General features: G+C 40.8%; 1 long non-coding RNA gene across 8 annotated transcripts in view; it reads right to left on the bottom strand.

The window, feature by feature from the left end:
- LOC108498012 overlaps positions 1-21581 on the bottom strand; it is a 387118-nt gene that overhangs the window by 183423 nt on the left and 182114 nt on the right. For all 8 annotated transcript variants that reach the window (XR_001875039.1, XR_001875034.1, XR_001875038.1 and 5 more), the window contains one exon: positions 19032-19136. This is a non-coding gene — a long non-coding RNA (uncharacterized LOC108498012). The remainder of the gene's footprint in view (positions 1-19031; positions 19137-21581) is intronic.

Below are 21581 nucleotides of genomic sequence, written 5' to 3'. Positions count from 1 at the left end.
CTCATCCCATGGAATTCTCATGGGTCTGTGGCAGTCCCAGTGCCAAAGAGGCCAAGCAGAGTCTCTGAAATAATACTTTAAGCAAGGGACAATGTGACAGAAAAATTTAGTTCATCAGCAGTTAATAAACAGAAATGAAAGAGATTAAGAATTAATATAATTTCTGTTAGTACGTTTCTTAGTCCTGTTCTTAGTCCTATTCACAACTGAAACTGAATTACTCTGGCACTACCATCATCTTCCTCCTACAGTCTTTGTACTCAGACATCCTCATTCTCAGAGCACAAGTTATTCTGGGGTAACTGAAGTCCCATTTAAAAGCTGATCTCGATCAACTGCTTTGCTAAATTTAGAGGAATTTGATTATAGCTTTCTAACCTACTCTACATGTTGGTACCTCCACAACCCATTTTCACCTCCTCAAGCTTTCTGGACAGAACAACTCCCAGACATTCAATGCTCCAGCACTAGAAATCCCAACTGCTAGAAGCCTGACACAGAATTTATGACTACCAACGTGATCCTTCCCTGTTCACAATGCGACATGCAAAGGGCTGTAACAGAATCTGGTCCACGAGGCAGTGAATGATACACAAAGAAATGAAGCCACAGGGCAGATCATTTGCTGCTGCACAGCACTGCTGGCTCTTTGGCTTCAGGAGACCTGTTTTACCAGTTTGCTGGCCCAAAATCTCTCCCAGAACAACACCACGGTAATGACTGTGCTCGTCCAGCTCTGTCCCTGTGAATCCTCACGCACGTTTCAAGGCATTTGTTAATTAGAACTTTTAAAACTCTGAGTTAGTGACATCCCGTCGTGTCCAATAAAATGCAGATGACTCCAATACTGGCGATCAGTATTTTAGGGAACAAAATACTGGACTATTCTATAGGAATATTATCTGCTGAAGCACCAAAGTATTCCCCAGAAACCTCTGACCAGCACTGAACAAGAATGTCACTCCTTTTGAGGATTGAAGCCGATTCCAACAGAAGGTTGGACAGTGCTGCTCATCCCTCAGCTGTGCCAGGGGATTACAGCACCCAGAGCCCCTTCCCTAAGGGAACCCTGCATTCCTGCACCCCACGGGAATAATGTCCCACCCCTGGAAGTGCTCAGGGCCAGGTTGGACGGGGCTTGGAGCAACCTGGTCTAGTGGAAGGTGTCCCTGCCCCTGGCAGGCAGCAGGTGACCCTCGCTCCCAGCACGCTGGGACTGCTTGAAAAAGCCCCCATCATTTCCCACGTGCCTTATAGTTGTATTTCCTTATGCAATCGGAAGATACTTGAATTTTGTTCAATTTAAATCTCAGTCTGACTTTTTTTTCCATCTGCCTTTATTTTGGCATCAGACTGGATTCTTGAACAGACACAAACACAAGCAAAATCTGGTAATTTCCCCAACCCAAGATGCACCAGACCAGGGATGTTTAAGTTCCTCCCGGTGAAAACACCTTTATGCTGCCAAACCAGCATCTCCTCTGCCCTTCTAACTGACTTTGCTCTCTAAAAAAGAGCCAGCAGACACTAAAAGGACTCCTTGGAGAAGCAGATTATATTTTGAAAGTGCAACTTACTTTTTTCCCTAATTCAAAACAGCAAATGTTAAACTTAAAGACTCTTCCTAGTGCATGTTAGTGACAGGCAAAGCTCCCAGAGGGGTGACTGCCTTCAAAGACAGGTAAATGAGGGCCCATATAAAACAGCCAAGTATTGATGTTGTAGTAAAATTCAAGAAAAACACATTGGCAGACAAGTAAATTTGTCACTAATAATTTAATGTAATTTCCCTAAAATGGAGGTAATAGGTACTCAGGGAATACACCTCCAGGGTTTACATCAAATGTGCCTGTGGAAAATTGTGAAATAATATTTTTTTTAAAATGTAGATGCTTGGGCTGATATGTTGGTTTATGATGAAAATCACTCTCCTGAAATGATAAAGGGAAGGGAAAAATATCAGCTCCCAAACATACCCAACTTGTGTCTTCCCAAACTGTCCCCAAAATGCCAGTGATCACTTGTTTGGGGTTTGGTTTCCCCTCTGTGCACAGTTGGGCTGCATAGTGAATTAATATCTAAAACTACAAATTATTCTAATGAAAGTTAAAATATAAAAGGATATTTAACTTCTGAACTTAGGGTTTGGTAGAAAATGAAACAACAGCAATTATGTTCCCAGTTACTTGGTAATGTTTGGATCTTATTTGCCACTTTCTGAAACAGCAATTGAGCTGAAGCTTTTCGTAACTAAACAGCAATATTTAATCCTAAATTTTGGCAAATGTAGAAAAAAGCAATGGAAAAGGTAAGGGGGGACATGTCTTGGTGTTTGTAGGGACAGAAGAATTAGGCTGTGAATTGCTTAGACTGTTTTTTCCCCAGTTTTATTATAAAATGACTGAAGAAGGGTTCAAATTTTGAAGCAAAAATCTGTGAATATAATTATAAAGAACAGATTTATAGCTGTAGAAAGTGATAAGGAAAAACAAGCAAAAAAACCAGTTTCCCCACAAACTGCACCTTTTTCTCAGAATTACAAAGAGCACAGAAAAGGTCCCAAATTATCCCCCAGCAGCACCGTCCCTGGGCAGTAACAAACCCCCTGGAATGAGGAGCAGAGGCTCTTGCTGTCCTTGCCAAGCTCTGTGGACAGGGCTCTGTTCCCTGACTTCCCAGACAGCAAACACAGCGCAGAGAGAATCAGTGCCATGAAAATCAATGGCTGTTTAAATCTTTCTCTCCCATTTGTTGTCACTGACTGTGTTTGTTGTGTTGGTCTGGGCGTGTGTTTTAGGCACAGAGGGGACTCGGGCACCTCGCAAACAAAAAACATCCACAAATTTTTAAGCAGCCAGAAAAAACCATCTCTTTCCTCTTCTCCATTTCTGTTTATCTTTGCAGTATTATAACAACAAACAGGATAGAGAAAATTCCCAGCTCCTTTGGTGAGAGCAGGGAAGCCAGACATCCAAATTCAAGGATTTTTCTTCTTCTGTGAGAAAACGTCTCTTTAAAATTGCATTACTGGCATTTATGATTCATTCTGCAAATAGTGAGACTTCCCTGTATAAATCTGAAATTCATTTCAGATATTTTGAGTTTAATAAGAATAAAGGTGCCCCATTTTTCACAGCAATAAAGAAAGATGCACCTGCCAGGAGCCTGACCACGGAACAGACCGGGCAGATACTCACTTGGTAAAGGTAAAAGCAGAAAAAAATAAGAACTGATACAAAAAACCCAGAGCTCATCTATCACTTTGTACTGAAAGACGCACATAATACGATGAATTTAAAACAATAAAAAAAAGCTGCTGTTTTTCTCTTCTCCAGATTGGGAGAATCTGTGGAGCAGCAACAGAGAAGGGACTCTGTAGGCTGTGACTGGCACCGAGGTGCAGCTCAGGAGTGAATGGGCCCTACCAAGGCTCTCTTGGCCAACAACCTTTATCTAGTCAGAAAGCAAAGCTTAAGTGTTTCCTAAGCATTCATAAAATATTTCATTACATTTTTGCAGCAACATAATAATTAAGTCTTAAATCCGACTTGTGCTTTGTCTTTCACCTGCTAATCTTCTCTACTATTTCTCTGCTCTCCTAAACAGTCTGTCCATTCAGTAACTCCCTGGAGCATCTGGCACTGACATCCTTCCCAGCACTGGGAATCACTGGGAATCTCTCTTCTGTCATCCCCCCTGCCCTGTCAGGGCCAGTTGAACACTGCAAGTTCCAGATATGTCAGTTCTGCTCTTCAAGGAGGCTGAGAGGGGAACACACCTTGATGATACAACTCCTTAACTACACAAAGGCAAAGTCATCAAGGCAGAAGAAATTACAAGCTCTAATTTTAAGTAATCCCTTTGTAAGTGATGAGCATTTTACTAATAACAGTTTAGGGTCTAGATTTTGTCACTTAGTCAACAAAACATTGAGGTAATTTAGGTTAATATGAACCTTTACAGAATGTTTCATTTCTCCTCTGGCTATTCTCTAGTTTTCCATAATATTTTGTGTATGAATCCTTCCCAGACACAAAGATTGTGCAAGGGTGGCGTTTGATACACACGGACACCAGCCAGGAAATTGTACGTCCAGGCTGAGCTTCATCCTTCATTTACACCCCTGCTGAGAAGGGGAAAGCAGAGACATCAAGGTACGGACAGGGAAGGGCTTAACTTTTAATTTCCTGAATGTTATCATTTTAAATAGAAGCCTTGCTGTTATTTAAATCTGTCAGAGGGAGGCAAAGGGAGGGAAGAAAATAGAAATAATATGATTTCTTTGAGCAACAGGAGCTGGATGGTCAAAGTCATTTGCTCCAGAAATAAAAAACAACCCCCAACCCAACAACCCCCAAAGCAAAGCACCCAAGGAGGACTGGTTCTCTGGAGTTTAGTTGGATAATAACAGATGGTGTCAAACAGCAGCTGCAGCCTCCCAGGAGTGAACCCGTGAGCCAGGTTACACACACAGACATTCAGAGACTGGAATGCTCAGGTCCTGCTCTCATGGAACCAGGACTTGGATTCTGAGTCCTGCCCAGACAGGTGACAGCCCCTGATCCTGGAATCAGCACATGGAACACCTCCAGTTCAAATGTTTAAGGCAATGAAGAAGCTAAATACTGTGCAAACATCACAGATGGCACCTGGACCTTTGGAACAACAAAGTCTTGCCATGACTAAGTAGATTTTCATGCTCATGTACGAAGAACTACAGAAATATTGATGTTTGCTTGGCAGGTCCCCCCCAGCTAAGATGCTCTGGTGTCTGTACACCAAGAAGTCACTCAATGCCCAGCAACTTCTGGTGTTCTGGTTTGGAGCAGAGCTGAAGGCTCCCATGTGCAAACACCGGCAATAGAAGCTGTATTTTAAAACTCTGAACAGTCATCACTCACTGTTTCAATAACCAGGTCTCACGTGAGAATGAATGATGTTCGTTTGCACACCAAACAGTTACAAAAATTGGTTCTGAAAAAAGTATAAAAGATTTTAAAGGGACAGTTTTGCACTTGATCACTTTACTTAAAAAGTTGCATAACAAAAGTAGGAAAGAGCAGAAGGAAGCCTTGACAAAAGAAGGAAGCTTAACAGTTTTTCATGGACTTCAGAGTAGCTGCAGCAGCTGAAATGGGACATCGAAGCGCTGGCATAGGGAGGTAGTTCAGGCTCGGCTCTGATTTATTTCCCTCTCCTGCACAGAAGTGCTGACATACATCTCGAAGCACATTTTGACATATGAATGTACACCAGACCATTTACTCCATAGGTAATTGTACAATTTCCACTGGAAGACAATTCTCAGGTCTTGGTGAAAGAATACTTTTAGTAATGGATGACACCTGAATAATTAATTATCCCTCCCCATTCTACCCATCTCGAATCCAGGAGTCAGTTCCTCCAAGCACTGCCTGGTATTTTTCAGAGCTCATCTTTGTTATTAACTTGAATTTCTGGGTCCTAAAGCTTATATTTTGTATCTTTCAGAGGCCAGGAATGTTTTCTCTCCTGAATCATGTGAGTATGGAATAGTCTGTAGATCCTGTTCAATTAAATGGATAAGGAGGATGCCAGAATCTTGTGGCAATAAAAGCTCATTAGCACAGCTCTGAACTGGCCACACTACCTCAGCCAAAGGAGAAGTATATCAGGAAGATTTATATCAAGAAAATTAACAATGAAATCATCATCCCACTTTGCCACGTGTTCTTGATACAGTATTTTATTCTTTATTTATCAGCAGCAATGGGCTTATATAAAAATCGACCATGGAAAGAAATGCAGCATGTTATGTTAGGAAAACATTTAGGGACTGTGGTGACACCATCGTGGTGTCACTATTGTGACAAAATTCACAAGGAGATATAGGAAAAATGTCCTTCCTTGCTTTGTATGTACAGAGGAGAGACAGGGACAGAAGGGATGAGAACAGATAACAGGCAGATACGTGGAAGCATCTGACAGAACATATGCCAAGAGCACTGATCACTTTAGGACTCCAGTGAGTTAAAATCTCTTAGCATCCATGTTGTAAACCAAAGCTCCCAAAGCTCTCCTACCACTCTCTTGCTGAACACAGAGAAAATTGTTTCCTTTTCAGCTGCAAGGAGGATGGTGCCATCAAACCCTCCTGGTGCCACTTCCCAAACCACCCTGGTGCTCCTGGGTCTTCAGCAGAGCTGGTTGGAGATTGTGAAAAACAGTAACTGAAGGACCATTTGTTGAAAGCGACACCTCTGAGGACAATGTGGGATGGACAGAAAGAGAGTCCAAGGGCAAGGACCAAGGATGGGGCCATGGGACAGTCACTGGATGGACCAGCAGGCAACACCAGCTAATGGGCAGGAGACCCACACAACAGGTCTGACATGAAGCCATGGGAGCTCCTCTGGTGACAGTCTCAAGGCAGCTGTTGCACAAGCACGTTGCCCCACACGTCCTGTCACCTGCACCAGCTCTTTCCAGTGCCCTCCATACTCCCAGGACACTGACATTAATGTTGTATTAACGTGCTCATACGATCCAGAGCAAGTAGAACCAGCAGTAGGATTTGTGAATGAGCATGATGACAAGTATGGGAACATTGGTCCCTAACAGAAGGCAAACACTCCCACACATGATTAATTCTATCAAGGTAATTTAAACTGGCATTTCAAGTGGCACAGGCATACTTAGTTCCTGGCTTTGCACTGAGAAATGCACTGTACAGAGGAACTGGCTTCTATGTTCACCAGAGACCAAAGACAAACCATGGAGTACGTCTGGAAAACCTCAACAATGGTATGGTAATAACCTCAAAGAGAATTTTAACTGACCCACTGCCTTCTGTCATTCCAAACATGGACAGGAGACAGATGTCATCAACCCTCTTCTACTCTTTAACACCCAAGTGATTGACCCAACACATTAAAGAGGCTGTTGAAGTGAGCAGGTTCGTGTCCTCAGATGCTTGGTGGGAAAGGGAGGAAGAAGGTGGGAAAGGGGCTTTGTTTGTCTCCATCAGTGACTTTGGAAACAGAAACGACAACCCTGACCTGACAATATGCAACATTTTGAGGCAAATCTTGTAAACAAAAAGGCTGCAGTGGTCAGCATCACTTGGGATAATGACATGCAAATGGAAAACCAGGAGAAAAGTGGAGCCAACCCTGTTCCACAGCTCCAGAGCAGTGACAAAGGGCAAAGCCAAACTGCCCTGGCTGCACCAGGCACAGCTGCCACACCAAACACCCACAGACAGAGTTGTTCTTTTAACACCATATTAAACGATTCCTAAACACACCTGAGATTTGCAACACTGGGCTTCCCACCAGTGGCAAACTGTTCAGGATATCAGCAACTCGGGAAAATTTTCCAGCAGTAAGGAAAACTGTGTGTTCAGAGCTCCTGCCACTGCACTGCAGTACCTCCAAGGCTGGGATTTTACCAACTTTTAGCATTTTCAATGTTAGTGATGAAACTGCCAAGGAGAGCAGACCTACACTTGGCAGCAGAGGCCAGAGACTCCACAGCCTGAGAGCTCGGAAGGATCCCGAGGTACTTGGCCTTGTGGAGAAGGTTTCTCTTGTCAGGTACAATCAATTAAATCAGTACGTTTTATTTTTAAATAAGTCCAGTATATTTTTCAGCACCAATTTTACAATAAACATCTATATATTATTTGCAAAGAGATATTCTTTCCACTTACTAGGAAGCCCAACTGCTGTTGGTGACATTGCTGGAAATGTGGGAGGTTTTTTATTCTGAGGTTCTCCACCAGCACCAACCCTGTGTCCACCAGCAGCATTTTCCCTGTTCTCTGCTTTCACTTCAAAACACACCAGAAATTAAAGACTGCTGGCACCTAGGAAAAGAATCAACCCTTACAATATTGTCTTCCACAGAATTCTGAACAAAGAAACTCATGTAATAATCTCTGCACCAAGCCCATATTTCTACTTCAGCTGTTACAGTTACAGGGGGAAAAGCCTTAAAAAAATCCAGCCTTGAAATTCCAGGAATTCAGTGACAGGGATCACACAATCCCTAGTGATGCTGTTTTAGCAGACGAGGACACTTGCTGCTAAAAACACACATCTTTTATTTATTTACATTACACACAGATCTGGCTCCTGCTCTTCCCCTGTTTTCCTATTTTCACAACCTACGGTTCTTCTTTTCTTTTCTTTATTTTTTTTAAACAAAGGCACACCTTTAGATTATTCAATATTAAAATGTACATTAATGATAAAAGATGGCCTTAAAGATTATTTGGGTTTGTCACTAAAATGGACCTGCACCCATCAAAACTTATACAATATGATTTTTTTTTAATATCTGCACATTTGCACAACTTTTTTACACCTTTGTGATTAATGTGTTGACTGTTATGATTCCAACCAGACCACCAGTGTGCATTATGTTTCTTTTTTTTCCTAGCTATTTGTGCTCTCTGTGTCCTCTGTGAATTTTAGAAACAAAGAATTTGTTCCAAAATTAAAACTAAGAAGTTAGAGTTTACCAAGAAAAGTGATCACATTTGAAGAATGAAGAAATAAAGGAAAGATCATAAGGTAAAATCCTGATCCTGTCAAAATCAGTGGCTAAACTTGTATTCACTCCATCAAGGTGACAGAATCACCCCAGAATTCCTCCCCTCCATGTCCTTGGCAGAGCCCAAAGGCAGGACAGGCACTCAAAGGCTTTGCTGAGATCTGCTCATGTTTAACCCTGACAGTTATAGTGATTTTCCATTCTTTAATTTAAATATTTCCATTTTTTTTCACCCATATCAACCAAATAAATTACTTCTCCCTCAGGACTCTGTACAAGCCAAGTCTCAAGTGGGAAAGTTCAGCTCCTTCTGCCTGCATCAGTTCTTTAAATTGATTTTTAGACTTTAATGAAAATACTCCCTCCCTGTGTTCGTGTCTGGATGACGGTTTGGCTCCGACATGAAAGGAGCAGCCTGGTGCACCCAGTAAGGGTCCGTGTCATCCTCGGAGGGAAACTCTGGACAAGGAACAGAAAACCTTTCTGATGTACCAGCAATCTGCAAAGACATCACAAAGGAGATTCTTGTGCAACTGTAAATTCACAGGTAACTCAAAAGAACTGTGTTCATTTTCTCAGCTTATCTGTGGGCAAAATAAGACCTTTTTATGAAATAATAAATTCTCCAGATGGTTCTTGTACAGTGGTTTGCAGCACAGGAAATACCAGAATATGCACATCCTCAGTGCAGGTCGCTGACAAATTCTGAAGAGACTTCACCGGGTGTGCCAGCAATGATAAATAGATGTGATTTTTACAGGATTTTTTATATTTCTATATGTATGTGTATCACAGAGCACACCCACCTACCAGTGTTCTCTCCATGGATAAAAGCAGGACTGCTAAAAAAAAAAAAAAAAAGCTGTTTTTTCTTCCTGACAAACGGGCATGAAATAAGAGGCCGACATCTGCCTCTGCAGGTCATTCCAGTCAGGCTGCTGCGTGTCAGAATTCCAACTGCTCCATCCATCAATGGCAGCCCAAAAATTAACGTAGCTTGGAAACTCTGCAGCAAGACAGTAACAGCCCAATTGAAAGGCTGACCTTCGGAGAGCGGCGGGGTAAGATGGAAAAATTATTTCATGCCCTGTACCAAAGCCAACACCACAGTTCAGAGGGATTTGCAGTTAATTTTTTCAGATATAAAATCAGGTTTGCTGGTGTACAGTGGTGGAACTGCAATGACAGATAGGGAAACTGTTATAAAAGCTTTTCATTTCTAAGGCATTATCAATGACAGCCACAGAGATACATTTTCATGGCCTTTAGGATTTTAATTTCTCTGAATTACTGATTAATATATTTTTCTAAAGTATATTCTATTCAGTGTTATAAACACTGCTATTTTCTTAGTGATCGACTCAGTAAAAACTATGGCTGATCAGCCTGAAAAATTTGATTGTAACAGGCCGTGATTTTTAGCAAAGATACATTTCAGGTCTAATTAAAGAAACGGGACAATCTGTTTTAAAATAAATTCTCAAAATTCCAGTATTAACTTATTTTATAAGGGAGTCAATCACAGAGTTATTTAATCACCAGACAAACACATCACCCCTGTGCACAGCCCAGAGCAGAGGTGCCTTCACCCTCCCAGGCTCTACACCAGCCGAGAGCAGTGATTAATCCCTTTGTTAAATCACCTGCTGACACTCTGTTAATAGCTCCATAAGCTAATTGAAGCAGAAGCTTAATAACACACAAATAGCAGAAATACCATATAGCTTAAAACTTCAAGTAGTTCAATAAAATTGAACCAATTAAAAAGAAAATTCAAATAATCCAATAAATTGCCAGATCGTATTTTACATGTGCATCCCAAACTTGAGAAAGTAATTTATTTTTCCCAGGTCTTACTCTGGAGATCATTGAAAAAGCTCACTGAGTGTTTTCTTCCCTTACACATTTTTTTGAATGTTACAAAACATTTCCCTTTTTACACAGGGAGTTGACTCAGAAACAGAATCAAAACCACTAAGAAAACTGGAAGATGTAATTAAATAATCAGGAGAGAAGAGAGAACCTCAGTGTCAAAGTTTGCCAAAACAATAACAAGTGGTTATTTACTTGTTTGGTTTTATATAAAAACAGAAAAAAATATGACCCTGTTTAGATCTAAATATGTTTAATGGTAAACTTAAAGGCCCAAAGAAGTAACAGAGATCATTTCTTTCATCAACAATACAGAGAAGAGCAACAAAATTCCAGGTTTTTGAGAGACAACAAGTACCCAGATTTTATTTCTGATGAGACAAGAAGTTTGATTGACAGTGCTAAGGAAGATAAAAGTTCTCCCTTATCTTTTAGTACAATAAAAATGGTAATTAACACATCTGCACAATAATCTACCAATAAGCCATGGGGAGAATCAATCCAGAACCTTGCCCAGAGAAACTGTGGCTGCCCCATCCCTGGAACAGTCCAAGGCCAGGTTGGACGGGGCTTGGAGCAACTGGGATAGTGGGAGGCATCCCTGCCCATGGCAGGGGGTGGAAGGAGATGGGCTATAAGGTCCCTTCCAATCCAAACCAGTCTGGGATTCTGTGAGAACGAGCTGACTGACAAGTCTGAACAGGTCTTGGCCTGAGAAGATTGTTCTGCCTGGAAATATCAACCAAGTTGAACCAGCACAATACAGACTCTATTCAAAGCCAAGTTTAAGGCTTAATGCAGAATTAACTGGGCTCATTTTAATGGTACATGTTATCTAGGATGTCAGATCTGATGATTTAACACTCCCGTCTGGCCTTAAAATCTATAATCAATGAAATAGTCCATTAGCTGCACTTTAGAGAGTTTCTTTCATGTTCTTGTGAAGGATCTGGGGTGGCCAAAGCTTCACTCCCAGACTCTGCTCCCTGCTCAGCTGGAGTAGGGAACTGGGACACTCCCACCCTAATTACCACTGAGAGAACAGAGTGGGCATCTGAGCTGAATTTCATGACCAAACTCACATCAGCAAAGCTGTTGCACGACACTAAGAAATTGGAAAAGTTCAAGTTATTCCCAGACATCTGACCAGGATAAGCAATTATTTTCCACATTTTCTCTTCAGCTGCAAATTACTGTTTTAAGATCTGGGGAGGAGGGGGGGAAGAAATACCAGGCGTCTCGTGCTAGAGTTTTAACACTTTCTAGTGACTATTTAGACCTGAAAAAAAAAATTACTGTAATAAACATGATTGTTTACAGTAGTAGTTACCATATGGAGTTCTTCATAGTATCCTAGTATTTTCTTCTTCAAATAAACTATGCAATTATAACACACCAGAGAAACTGTGCCATTATCTCATTATTTCCATTAAACTAATGGAAATTATTTATTCTTTTTTTGTTTGTTTTCCACAGAATTACCACATGTGATGAATTATTTTTAACTAGTCCCGAGACTTAACAGTTTACAGTCAGTTCACAAACTTCTTGCCAATGAATTGGACTTACTGAATCCCAGTTATCTTAAGGGGAAAAAAAGTCTTTCTTAACAATAATCCTTACACCAAGTGAAGGTATGAGGAATATTCTCCGCTTATTTTGAAGTAATGAAACCCGCAGTCAGTGTCCTTTAAAGGATCTTTAAAGGAAACTCTCCCAAGATTAATCTGTAACTGAGTAGGACTCTCCCAAAAGGGTCCCGTGGGAGAAGCTGTTTAAGTGAGAGGAGCAACACTGATTCCCAGACAAGGGAAAGCCATAAATTTGCTCTGTGATCAACATTTCTTTGATTCAGGGTAAAGCAGGATGTTGACCTACTACACAGATATGGGAGATGTAACAAAGGGCGACCTTCAGAAGAGGTTATTTCCAGATACGAAGATGAACTGATTTATTTTCAAGGAGAGGAACAGAGCCCCTGTTTGCTTCTCCCTCCCAGTCACACACCTGTACGATGCAACAAATCCCTGCAACGGCAAACGGAGCCACCCGAGCCTCTAAGAGCAATTCCACCTCTGCACTCCTATAACAGATCTCGTTGTTCACTTCCCACCTGCCCCATCACATCTTTATTTTACTCTGTAAGAGAGGGAATAGCTTACCTGTTGAATTGGCAAATTATTTAACAATACAGGACAACAAATACAATTACACTAAAATGGCTCAGAACAGGATTTGATGCTACTTGGAGAAGAGTCAAAGAACACAAGTGCAGGATGGATGGGGTCAGAAGAACCCAGCCCAGCCCAGCCTAGTTAGAGGAGGAAGCTCAGTCCTCCCTAGAACACACTGCAGGAACTCTAACCAACGTCCCGATGGAAAACTGACCCCGCAGCACCGGATCCTCCTACGGCACTGCCCAGGGGTTGGGAAAGTGCAGTGGTTCCATCGGGCCGTGTGGACACAAGGAGACACCCAAAGCTAAGGGGAAGTTGATCCATTTGCTCTGTCCAGGTGTGTTCCCAGCTGGAACCCTGCACACCTGTGGAGTGACCAGAGGTGTCTGTGGCTGTGGGGAGGGAGCAGCCGGGCCTGAGCCATGGGATGTGCAAACTGGATCTATGCACGCTGAAATATTGCAGCGTTTGATTCTTCTTCTTGACAGAGAGCAGGGCTTCCACTGAAAGCTCATTTAATAAAAATAATGCAATGCAAATGAACCTGAATCAGAAAAATTAGATTGATGGGAGTAGCTCGGTCGCTGTAATTACACAAGGTGTATTATTTCCTAAATTCTCTTTGCATTAAATATATACCATACATTTATCAAACATAATTAGCAGTTTAGGTGACAAGGATTTGATTTTTCTCCTGCAATAAAAAATCCCTCTACACGGGTATGTACATGTAAAATGTAATATGAACATTTTCATACTATCATTGTTTACTCCTTGAAGAAAAATTCAGTAAGATCAAAGAGTCAGAGGGAAAATACCATGTGAGACTTACAAAACAGAAGACGAGGCAGACAGCCAGGTCAGCCTTCTGTGGATTTCATGAGCATAAAATAAAATTAAATCAGTCCAAGCTTTTAAGGTTGTTAGTCAAATAAATTGTATTTGAAAGGAAAATAATTGATGATACCCCAGACTTCCCTTATAATCAACCTTTCGTTTTTTCAAGTATAGAAATAAATTGATGAACAAACACCAAGAGAAACAGAAGATACAAAGAGAAGTTGACAAAGTTGAATGTGGTCAACAGGCATTCTGCTAAAAGAAATGGGGTTTCAGAAAAAGACAAAGTAGTCAATTTTCATTTTAAATTAATATTACTGTGCCACGTTTTCTAAGTGATCCTTGTGTTTTAAAACAGAGGTTGCTCCTTTTTTTTGCCCAGGATTGTAACAGTCAACAGTGTGGGGCAGACCTTTAAAAACATTCCAAAGATGAGCTCAACATTCAAGACATGGTATACAACCTGTGTTTGTTTTTTGTGGGAGATCTCAGGGCATTTCCAGTCTCACAGGCCTCCCCCCCACCAGAGCCAGGATTTACACGCTGTGATGCAGTTCACCAAACACAGGGACATTAAAAGCTATTAGACAGGTTTAAAAAAATTCATTAGCACACACAGACAATTATGAAGCTGAAATTCTCCCAGATGCAATGTCATCAGACTCAACAACCTCCTCCCAGTGGAACGAGAACATTTCCAACACAACTAAGTTAATCAAGTTTTTTCTTCTCTCAGTGGGGTTTTTGGACTCATGGGGGGGGGGGGTTAGGTTTTGGGTGGTGTGGGGGTTTTTTTTAAACAGTTTCACAGAAAATAACTATATCAAAATAATGGCAGAAAGCACTTTCATTTTTTCTCTTCAAATCCCCATGGATTATGTGGGGACCTCAAGTCAAAAACCTTCACTTTAGAACAATAAATAAATAAACTCGCTAAAGCCTTCCCAAGGCTGGCCAACTGTAGCATAAGTAATGCAAGAGGCTGAGAGATGCCAGATAAATTTGATTACTATAAAAGATGGGAATATGTTTCTTTCCTCGGAGAATTCACAAAAAGGGGTCAAAAACAAAGCAGCACTGAAAGCCAACAACTTCATTTCACCGGCAACTCAAGGCGAAAATACAATACAGTTCCGTGGGAACGTTTTATCACATCGGTGCAGACACCTCCTAATCTTCTATTTCTGAAAAAGGAAAATAGCAAAGATAGAGTCCAGGCAAAATGGGGCTCTTCTTTCTTTTCTGTAAAAGGCACTCCGATTAGTATATCAATTTAGCAGAGAGTTCAAGAACTGTTTTCTTCTTCCACCTGCTACCAGTGTCATGGTGGCTCTAACACTTTCAGAAGGGGAAAAAAGTAATCTTACACTTCATGTTCTTCTTCCTATTTGTCAGATTACCAAATCATTTATCTCCAACACATTCAGGAGCATCATTAGGAGAAATGACCCATCATACTTTCCTTGTTAAAGAAAAACAAAGTCCTGACTCAGTGTTAATTGTTCCAGCCCTGAGTAATGATGAGATCTAAAGATCCCCCGTGCACTGTTCCCCGACTGAGAGATAGTCCTGATTTCACATTTTTCCTCTGTAAATAGATGAGCTCCTGCCAGTTACTGTTACAACAGCACCAGTATTTAGCAAACCTCTCTGGAATTACTTTTCCTTTGCATGTCCAAGGGCTGCACTTGGCTTTTCCAGGAGCCATGGTGTTGGTGACACAGCTGGACTGTTGTCAGCCCATGCCCCCTCCCCCTGAGAAAACACTCCACTTGCAGCAGCAGTAAAGCTGTTCTTACTAGCACCTTATTTTCATCACTCCTTCAAAGCCATCCAGTTCTCCCTATTTAACATCCCGAACTCTCTCTCCATTAACAGCACGTCGCAGTACTGGGTCTTCAGCCCGATTTCAGTAAACCACAGGTGACATTTATAGAAGAGTTACAAATAAGATGTGTAAAAAAAGGTTGAACTTTGAGGAACAAGTAACTTTCCAGACAGCCTGATAAATTAATTTTCAACACACAAACACTCTTTTATTTGCACAACAGTTCTTACAAACAATCTGCTGCAAACAGTATTTTCCACGGGCTGATGGTGTCAGTGTCTCTGCAGGACTCAGGAAAGGACTGAGCTTGCAGCACTTTTTAATGAGAATATTTTTCAGAGACTAATATCCACACCCCAATTTGGTTAAAACCAGTTCAGATTCAGTAGTAAATGCTTTTCAGAAACCAAGCAGAACCCTTTCTTGTGTCAAATAATTTTAGTAAAAAAGTGGTTGACTACCTGGTTAATTCATGCCATTGCTTCCTATTTTATCACAACTATCCCAACTATCACTGTACCCCTTATTCTCTTTTTCCCAGAGTATATGCATTGCAAAACCATCCATTTCCAGTAAAGCAAAGTCTAATAATATTACAATGTTATATAATAATACTACAATATTTAATCTTTTAATATTAGATATTTGTAATACCACATGAAAATTACTACCTAGAGTAAATGATCTTAAAGGCAACACCTTCATTTTCAACTTCAAGGCCAAGACAACTATAACCTGGAATGAAGAGCAGTTTCCTCAGAAGAACAAAACATGTTTTAGCACATTAACAAGCACTTGAAACACCAATCAATACTTTTTAAAAGAGTGATTTCTCTCTACAGATTTCAAAACATTTTAAGACAAAGACTGAAACTAAGATACAAAGACATTCAGTAATTTGACTCAAGACAACTTGAAAAAAAGAGAACGAAAGACAAAACCAGAAATGTTCTCTGGCTGAAGTTCTGGTTTTATCCCACTGCATCACCAGAGCCAGGTTTACTGAGAAGCTGAGGTGACTACAGTGGCTTCCAAGTCATGTCAGGGCTCCCTGCAGGGCTCTGGGAACAAGAACTCCTTCAGGGGATGACCCAAGGAGTTGGGGAAGAGGCAGGTCTGAGGAGAAGAGTGTTATCACACTGGGAATTGTAAAGCACTGCACCAGAGGAAGGAGGGGAAAAGCTGGAGAGATGGAAGGAATCAGGCTCAGGGAGGAGCAGTTCTTGCTCCCACATCACTAAACCACAAGCAGTGGCCACTTCTCCGAGTGCTCCCTCTGAGCCAAGCAGACAGGGCAGAGCAGACACTGGAACCAGCTGTCAGGCACTGCTGTGCCCCAGCCAAACATGGGCTGGGATACCATGGACACAGACCGGGATCCTGGGCTGGGAGACCTGGAGACAGGAGGGCATAAAGAGCTCGGGTAACGCCGGTACAAGCCAGCGTAAGTGAATTTAGGGGTCTGTTCATCACTTCATTGCTTTTGCGCTTCTGCTCTGACAGGACGGCTCAGAAGCTGGGAAATGCCACCAGATGGATCAGACAGGCAATTGGGAAACCCCAGATACCGAATGAAGGAAACAATATTGAGGAACTAAGAAAAGGGCAATACTGACTGTAATGACAACAAACAAATCAGCTGCTGGCTTTAAAAGCCATCTATACACTGTTCTCTTATCATCTTTTTTCCTTCTAAGCACTGAAAAGCTTGCTTGGATCAGCACAGCAGAGCTGGAAGTACATACATGCTTTTAGAAAGCAGAAACACAGCGTAAAAATTCTAAAAAAAGTAAAATAAATAACAAAGTAGGATTTATGAGTGTTCTCAATTTCTTCAGACACTATTTTCTCCTTTCTAAGAAATCTGATAGCGCAATATAAAAATTATTTCCCTTCCAGTATTAATTGTCTTCCACAGTAGTGTAAAAAATCCTGACCACCAGCAATTTAAAAACACAACAAAATTCTATTATAAGAGACTTGAAGAATCATATATGCAAAGACTATGCAGAAAAGGTGCTGAAAGGTGCTTCCTGTGCTTGAGAGATCCCTTCTAGGACATCTATAACTGAAATGCAAAAGTCTTCTAGAGTCAATAATCTGTGTACTTCAGTGGTGCAATTACTTGGGTTTTTTACACCAAGGAATTATTGAAAAAACAGGTGAAACCTGCTGAAGGATGCTGTATAATTCTGTACACATATGCAGTTACCTATGCACACATTCCTTAAATAAACTTTCAGAACTACATTTTCAGACTGACACAGACGTATCAGATTCGATTGCTAGGAAATACAGATGTTTAACTAACCGGGATAACATTACTTTGGATCCTTGTAAGTCTGTTTTAACTGAAATAATGTCATTTTTCCCCACAGGAGCCATGTCATCAAATGCAGGTAAACAGTTTGGGTGACTAAGATGGAAAACTGGAGCATGTCCTGTCTCTGGAGTTCCTGTTCTGTATCAACCATCCATCCCTGCACCACAAACCCTGTACTCTTGGTTCTCTGGTGGGTATCACTCTCACCTCCACTCCAGTTCCTAAACCCACTCTGCCTCTCAAACCATGGAACTCCTGAACTTGAATCTCATCATTCAGCCCTTAAAATTCTCACTTTAGGATGGTTCAAAGCATTCTCACCACCACCGTCACACCCACATAGTGTTCTGCAAAGTAAAGCTGCCCAGGCTCAAAAACACACACAAACCCAGAAAACTGCCTTAGGATATTTATCGATGCAGCATCTTGAAAGATTTTTCTAATGAATTTTTGTTGCTGTGCAAGAGTTCGGTCTTTCACATAAAAGCAGAAGAGTTTTATAAAAAATTAAAAGTTGGCATTTCTGAAATAGTATTAGAAGAACTTGAGTAAGTTCTTCTAGTGGAAGGTGTCCCTGTCCATTGCAGGGGGGTGGAATGAGATGGTTTTTAAGGTCCCTCTAACCCAACCATCCTGTGATTCTCTGAAATAGCCTCTCGCAGCAGCGATTTCACAGACATCAATGGCTCTGCTCGCTCTGTGCATCAGACAGGAATTTTTCATTTCATACATCATTTAAAACTTGCTGCAGTGATTCCACAAACCTGTCTACAAGCACCTTCTTCTTTCCCACCCCTGCTGCAATTCAAGTTATTTTGGCCAAAATTCAACGCACAAGTAGAGCACTGACGACAGAGAAGCAAAGCACACTTAGCACTACATAATGCAGAAAAAAAATCTTACACTCTCAAATAGTATTGCATCGTGGTTTTGGATACATCAGAATAAAATTACACTGGCAACATCATCACCAAACTTACCCCGGAAACAACACCTCACAGCAAGGAACCAGCATTAGCACACAGGTGTTTCAATATTTCTAAACCCAGATTTGCATTTGTATCCTATTTTCAGAAATTTCTCTCCCAGGGCAGTGTGAGAATGTGGCACAAAGCTCATTCTTGCAAAAACACATGTTCAGACACAGATCACCTTCATATTCTGGGGCCATTAACATGGGCACATCACTGACTGCTGCAACTGCTGCAGATAAAATTGTAAAGATCATAATTATTGCTACATTAATTATTGCTGGAATAGTCCCTAAATGCACAAATACAGAGCTAAGTTCTGAAAAGACAGGATTCCTAACCTATGTGCAAAGACTTCAACTCACAGTGTGGCCACAACTCACACACCACCACACTGAGAGCTGGAAAACCAACAGCTCTGACCTGAACCTCATTGAAATAATACTAAAAATCCAGCGAGAAAATCCAAAAAGAGGTTTACTCACCATTTACGAAGGACTTCTGGACTGCAGCAGGTAACACAGGACACTCCCTTCCTGGGCATTAATTCAGTAATTCCACTTCTTGTTCAGGATAAATCCAGAAAGTAGCTGGCACAAAGAAGTGAAAACCACTGATTTAGCTGGGGTTGGACGTGAACAAACAGAATTTCTTCCTGTCCATATGACTAACAAAAAATCTTCCCTAACTGCTGAGCCTATATACTCATACACCCTTCTTTTCAGTCAACACCAAAACATTTCTGTAAGTATTGTAACCCTGAAAAACTTTGATTTTAAGTAAATTAAAGGACAAAGTACAATGATAACTTGGAAAATTCTTAGTATTTTTAACATATTGGAACACATGTAAGTATCGAAATGTGGTAACTCATATGAATCAAATGGGTTTGAGTCATGAGAATATTTGTGAGTAGCACAGTACTGGAAAACAAGGGAGGTTATAAAACCAAAGACCACTCAATGACAGCTTCTGGAAAGCTTCCCAAATCACTTGTCCACTTGTCCAAAACAACCAGCCACACAATGAAAGATTCTACTAAACGTGAAATAAATACAAATGGTTATCCAGTTCCATTTATGCAGCAAGTATGTAAATGTGCTTGTCTACGTTCACAGCTCAGGACCTTGAACACACCATAACAGGAGCAGCAGCTGGAAACTCCAAGGGAACTTCAGGTACTGACTAATGCTGGAATTAAAAGAGGCGAAGCACAAAAAACAGGAGACAGTTATTGCTGCAGATTCCTCTGTTAGAGGTTCCCCAGGTTCTCCTGCATCCAGGAACCAAAGGCTCTGCTCCCCACAATGTTCTGTGTCACAAAGTAGAGATCTGTAGCTCTAAACTGTTCCACCTCCCCCGTGAACTTCTCAACTCACAAATCAATAGAATACTGAGCAATAATGAGCCAGAAATATTCCTGAACAAAAAAACTAAACCCACCTTTATTCAGAATTGTGAATCGTGCAGCTCACACATTTTCCAACATAAGTTCAGGAAATAAAAATCTCATTAAAGCTTTAGCCAAAATTTCTAATTCATCAAAGGGGCATGTTCTGAATACCAATGAATTTCATGAAAAAGAAGCGCTTTTTTTTCTTGTCTGCGTGTCTGTAAAATCTCTCTCAGGTTACAAAACCAAATCTGATGACACTGAAAAGTCTTTCAGGAACAAAGACAGATGAGTAAAACAACCACCAGATCTCTTTAATTCCATGCAAAAGTGTCAACAGCAAAATCACTGCATCTCTGCCACAGCAGAATATTAAATAGTTCATTAATATCCATTTTCCCTTCTTCTCTTTTCAGAGGCTACTAAAATTGTTTCTGTTTGATTTTACATGAGTGAAACTCCTCCCAAATGAAACAGGTACAAGGATCTTGAAAGAACACTCAAGTGCACATCACTCAAGCCCTTGGCAGGCCCTATCTCTGCGAAACAACAATAGCATCCCACCAATAACAATGACTTGCTTAACTATTCATTTTGGTAAATAATGGAACTGAAAATTATCTAGTGATGGATTTACACTTTTACAATGCATCTCAGGGATGAAAATGAATAGGGACGGAGAAATTATGTGTGTTACAATGGGTGACGCACAGAACTTCAGATCCTGCCTCGCTCCACGGAAGAACACGAGATGGAAAATGTGGCACTACAATTTTTAGCATTTTACCTTTGTCTGATTCTACTGAGAAACATCCTATATGTATTATTTGTCTTAGAGAAGCACTTAAAGATGCCAATTAAAACTCAAACACCGCTACATTAGTCAGATATTGTATGAAAATGACAATAGGTGTCGTAGCCATTTTAATTCCAAACAACCACAATAAATTACCTGTTTCTCAGATATTCCTTCCTTTGTCTTGCAATTACCCACAGAGTTTTAACATATTCGGGTTTATATTTGGGGGAGCACTAACAGAACTGCCTGGGCAGTCCCTGCAGCCTTTTTTTATTTGGAAATGATATTAATATTTCCAGAGGAGGCACAGAGCCCAGAGAGCCAAAGCCTAAGGACACAAGGCTCGCTCTCCTACACCACCTTCCTTGAGTAGCCCATGGAGCCCCAACATCATGTAGACCATGAAGTGAAAAGTCAGATTATTTGGAGGCAGGAGGGTGGCAAAGGTGACAGCTTTTCTAGTAGCAATGGAAAACACTAAGTTTCTATTTAAAAAGTTAGAGATTACTTTGTGTTTAAGTAACAAATGGCAAGTGTTTACCTGTGACTTTAGTTCTCTCATAGGGAGTTTATTATAAACAGTATTTCAAACAGAGGACTAATATTTTAAATGGTAAAATATAGGTGTTGGCTTTTTTTTGTACTGTGTCCAGAAAATTTGCACAAACACATCAAATTCTCCACCTAGGGAATTTACTTTATTGTTAAGTTTGCATTTAAAACTAATGTACATGACCTATTTTGGGGCTAATATAACTAAAAGGAACCTATTTGTTGTTTATTATTTATAGAAGATTCACTTCAGATTAGGCCTTTTGCAGACGTGTGTATCTGTGTGGCATC

This window comes from Lepidothrix coronata, unplaced genomic scaffold, assembly GCF_001604755.1.
Source record: "Lepidothrix coronata isolate B3197 unplaced genomic scaffold, Lepidothrix_coronata-1.0 Scaffold54, whole genome shotgun sequence".
NCBI classification, from domain to species: Eukaryota; Metazoa; Chordata; class Aves; order Passeriformes; family Pipridae; genus Lepidothrix; species Lepidothrix coronata.
This window is presented reverse-complemented; position numbering and strand designations above follow the sequence as displayed.